Source organism: Scylla paramamosain, chromosome 37, assembly GCF_035594125.1.
Source record: "Scylla paramamosain isolate STU-SP2022 chromosome 37, ASM3559412v1, whole genome shotgun sequence".
In the NCBI taxonomy this organism is placed as follows: domain Eukaryota; kingdom Metazoa; phylum Arthropoda; class Malacostraca; order Decapoda; family Portunidae; genus Scylla; species Scylla paramamosain.
This window is the reverse complement of record NC_087187.1, coordinates 3532501-3537500: the sequence shown is the minus strand read 5'-3', so window position 1 is coordinate 3537500 and position 5000 is coordinate 3532501. Positions and strand designations below refer to the sequence as shown.

Here is a 5000-nt window from a genome sequence, read left to right as displayed (position 1 = left end):
AAAAAGAGAGAAAAGAAATGCATGGATGATAAAACGAGTCCGATAGTTTTTGGCACCAACCTTACTAAATTCACTCGTATCACTACAACTAGAGCCTTTTAAAACTAGAGGTGCAATGAAGAAGTGTTTCAGAAGACAGTGGTAAGGTAAGGGGACAGGTCAGTACGTTACCAAGTCGTTGAGAGACACGTGGTGCAGTGGTGCAGGCGAGGCAATGAGTGATGAGGAGGCCCGCGTGTGAATACCTGCCCTCACCTCGCCCTGGCCAGGTAGACGCAGGTGATTCATTAAGGTGTGTGTGACTAATGACCCGCCGCTAATTACAACACACACCACCCATTAACCGGTAACAATGCATGCACACACACACACACACACACACACACACACACACACACACACACACACACACACACACACACACACACACATGAGGGTTCCGTGGCATCTTACCTGTTATATTTGCCTTACCTGTGTCTCTTCCTACGCTACCTATCCTCCTCCTCCTCCTCCTCCTCCTCCTCCTCCTCCTCCTCCTCCTCCTCCTCCTCCTCCCTACATCTCCAAAGGTATAAAGGATCATTGTTCTTTTTAATTGCCTTTTTAATAATAGTCTTTCTATTTTCATTCTTTTCCTAAGGTTAAATAATCGATTCTTTTCATTTACTTTTTTTTCACTTTTACCTTCTTTTTTCCTTAAGGTTAATCAGTTCTTCTCTTTCTAGCGGTCATTTCTTTATTTATTTGTTCACTTATTCATTTATCTATCTATATACTTTATTTTATCTATCTATTTTTAACTCCCCTCTCAAAGTTAAATATTTATGTGTCTTTATCTCTCTTTATCTCTCCAGCAAGTAAGTGTTGAGAGCTGTGCTTAATGGTTTTCTGTTAATACGAGTATGCCTCTGATATTTACTTTCATGGCCCCATTAAGTGTGTGTGTGTGTGTGTGTGTGTGTGTGTGTGTGTGTGTGTGTGTGTGTGTGTGTGTGTGTGTGTGTGTGTGTGTGTGTGTGTGTGTGTGTGTGTGTGTGTGTGTGTGTGTGTGTGTGTGTTGTCCCCCTCTATACAATCTCTTCTTTCTTCTCTCCTTCCTTTTCTGTTCCTTCTGTGTGTGTGTGTGTGTGTGTCTTCTCTGTATTTCTTCTCCCCATCCTTCTATTCCTCGACTAAATGAATGAGAGATACATAGGAATAAGAGATACAGGAATAACAGTATACAGAACAAGAAGCAACACAGAAGAAGAGATAGAGTATTGCTGAAAGTGAGACAAACTAACAGAACCCAAAAGAATAAATACATAAATACATAAAAATAAATGATGAAAAATAAAAAAAAACTGAACCAAACATGAAGAAAAAAAACAAAATAACATCAAACTGCGTGGGAAAAGTGACACAAGCGTAACAGAATCACACAAACAACAACACAACGTAAATACAAAACAAAACCGCGAGTGTTACTGAGAGTGAAACACGCAGCCAGATAAAAAAAAATAACAAAAACAAAACAAAAGAGCGGTGCAGTGCGTGGACAGACAGACAGACAGACAGACAGACAGACAGACACACAGATAGACAGACAGCGATGTACAAACTCACGGAACACACACACAACACAAAGAACATTAAATAAGGTTTTGAAAGTAACAGATCAGGAAAATTAGAGAGAGAGAGAGAGAGAGAGAGAGAGAGAGAGAGAGAGAGAGAGAGAGAGAGAGAGAGAGAGAGAGAGAGAGAGGATGCGGTGAGCGGCGGTGGCAGCGTGGCGGAGCGTGACCAATCACCACAAAACCTGGCGTGTGGTAAGGTGTGACAGTGTGTGACGGGTCGTGCCAAAGATGACGGCCTGTGACGGGACGCAACGCTCACTCTGTCTTAATAGCGCCGGGAGAGAGGGGAGAGGAGAGGGGGGAGGAAGGGGGGAGAGAGGAGGATGGGAAGGGAGAGAGGGAGAGGGAGAGGGGAAGAGAGAAAAGCATTCAAATCGAGACTTATGCAAATTATTTATCTTTCTCTAGTTATTTATATTAAGTTTAAGTGAGAGAGAGAGAGAGAGAGAGAGAGAGAGAGAGAGAGAGAGAGAGAGAGAGAGAGAGAGAGAGAGAGAGAGAGAGAGAGAGAGAGAGAGAGAGAGAGAGAGAGAGAGAGACCACGAATAAGAAAAAGAAAACAAAGAAAACGAAAGAAATAAGTAAATGAAAAAAAAAAAAACTCAAATATCAACAAGAGGAAGAGGAGGAGGAGGAGGATGAGGAGGAGGAGGAGGAGGAGGAGGAGGAGGAGGAGATGGAGGAGGAGGAGGAGAGACAAATGTGGCTCCTTGGGTCAAGTTTCAGCTAGTTTACGTAGGTAACTCTCTCTCTCTCTCTCTCTCTCTCTCTCTCTCTCTCTCTCTCTCTCTCTCTCTCTCTCTCTCTCTCTCTCTCTCTCTCCGCTTCTTACTCTTAAAACTACCACTACCATTCCCTCCTCCTCCTCCTCCTCCTCCTCCTCCTCCTCCTCCTCCTCCTCCTCCTCCTCCTCCTCCTCCTCCTCCTCCTCCTCCTCCTCTTCCTCCAACAATGTAAATCTATGGAGGGCAGAAATAAGAACAGAAAATATAAAGGAAGAAAATGGAATGAAGGAGGAAGAAAAAGGAAAGAAGATTAAATGAAATGTAAATGTTGGAGAGAGAGAGAGAGAGAGAAAGAGAGAAACGGAAGAAGCGGAGAAAAGGAGGAAGAAATGGGAGGAATGGAGAGAAAAGAGGAAAGGGACGGAGAAAGGGAGAAGAGAGGAGATGGAGAGAAGAGAAGAGATAGTAGAAAAAGGAGAGATGGAAGGATGGAGAGGGAGAAGAAAAGAAAGAGGAAGAGGGAGAAGGGAGAAGGGAAGAAAATATCAAAAGACGAAGAAATGGGAGATGAAGAGAACAGGAGAGAGAGAGAGGGAAAGGAAGAAGAAAGGAAGAGAAAGAGAGGAAGAAAATATCAGAGAAAGAAACTGGAGAGAAACGGAGAACAGAGGAAAGGAAGAGGAAAGGTAGAGAGAGAGAGAGAGGGAGGGAGAGGGAAGGGGAGAGAGAGAGAGAGGGGGGAGGGGGTAGGGTAAGGCATCCCCCCGGCGGTGTATCTTCCTTGTAAGACTATAATTAAATGGAAATTCCAGCAATACATTACCAGTATAGGACAGAGCTCAATGACAAAGTGAGGGTGAGGGCTGTGATTACCACCCGCCCGACACGAAGCCTCCTCCTCCTCCTCCTCCTCCTCCTCCTCCTCCTCCTCCTCCTCCTCCTCCTCCTCCTCCTCCTCCTCCTCCTCCTTTTTCTCCACTTCACCCATTCTTCCAGTTCCTCCTTCCCTCTTTCATTCTACAGTGGCTTATTTCATGTGTTTCTTGTCTTCCTTCTTCTCATCTTCATCCTCATTCTTCTTCTCCTTCTCCCTCCTTCTCTTTCTTTTTCTTCATTTCTTCAGTGTTTTTTTCTTTCTCTTCCTTATATTTTTTTTCGTTTCTCCTTCATTCTTTAAGTTTTTCTCTCCTCTCCATTTGTAATCTTCTTTCTATTTCTCCTCTCTTTTCTTCCTTCCTTCTCTCCTTCCTTCCTTACTCTACATTCTCTCACCTACCTTTCTTCATTCCTTCCCTCCTTCTCTTCTTTCCCCCTCCTCCTCCTCCTCCTCCTCCTCCTCCTCCTCCTCCTCCTCCTCCTCCTCCTCCTCCTCCTCCTCCTCCTCCTCCTTCCCTTTACAGTCAACGCCTTTATGAACCTCTGACCAGCCTCTCCCTCTCCCTCTCCCTCTCCCTCTCTCTCCCTCTCAGCCTCTCCCGGTTAATCACAGCTTGGAGTGAGTCGAGAAGATTTCAACTCAAAAAATTATGTATGAAACTTTTAAAATTCTTCAAAATTATATATGGAAAAGGAAGGAAAGATGAGGATAAGAGAGGAATTGTTGGCCAGCTCTGTTTTAAATCCTGGGAGAAAAAGAAAACGGAGACGAGAGTAAAAAAAAAAATGGGAAATAAAAATGTGCGTGTGTGTGTGTGTGTGTGTGTGTGTGTGTGTGTGGTTATTTGATGAAAAGTATATATGATTTTTTTTACTTTATTTTGTTATATTTTTTTTTTTATGAAGAGAAAATGTTTTTATATTTTTTTTTTCTCTCTCTCTTTCTCGTTTTCTTCTTATTTTGATCACTTCATTTATGTTTGCAAGTACTGAAGATTATCTATGGAATTTCGACCTTATTCATATGCAACACAAAGAAATACAAAAAAATACAAATAATAAACAAATCAAACAAATAAACAGAGAGAGAGAGAGAGAGAGAGAGAGAGAGAGAGAGAGAGAGAGAGAGAGAGAGAGAGAGAGAGAGAGAGAGAGAGAGAGAGAGAGAGAGAGAGAGAAAAAAAAAAAATAAAAATAACATACAATAAAACACCACATTTATTTTACGTATCATTTAGCAACACACACACACACACACACACACACACACACACACACACACACACACACACACACACACAACGAAAAAAAATTACAGTAACAACATAATGCTCCTCCTTCGCTAAAGAGGAGGAGGAGGAGGAGGAGGAGGAGGAGGAGGAGGAGGAGGAGGATTAACAGGTGGTAATAACAGTGACGCTAACCTGACCGTCGAGGAGGGAGAGGAGAGGGAGAGGAGGGAGAGGAGGGAGAGGGAGAGGGAGAGAGGGAGAGAAGAGGGCAATTTAAAGACTGGTAATTAGGAGGTAGAGGGAAAAAAATTAATAGAGAGGAGAGGTTAAGAGAACAAAGGGAAAAATATGGAGGGAGAGGAGAGGGAGAGGGAGAGGGAGAGGGAGAGGGAGAGGGAGAGGGAGAGCAGTGTGGACAGGTAATACAAACAAACAATAAAACACGTTAACTACCTTGGGACACACACACACACACACACACACACACACACACACACACACACACACACACACACATTTAGGTGGAGGACAGATAATCTTTCTCTAGGTGA

At 43.3% G+C, this 5000-nt stretch overlaps 1 long non-coding RNA gene across 1 annotated transcript in view; it reads right to left on the bottom strand.

The window, feature by feature from the left end:
• Positions 1 to 5000, bottom strand: part of LOC135091385 (uncharacterized) — an 88146-nt gene that overhangs the window by 55912 nt on the left and 27234 nt on the right. Inside the window, exon 3 of the long non-coding RNA XR_010262485.1 lies at positions 172 to 261. This is a non-coding gene — a long non-coding RNA (uncharacterized LOC135091385). The remainder of the gene's footprint in view (positions 1 to 171; positions 262 to 5000) is intronic.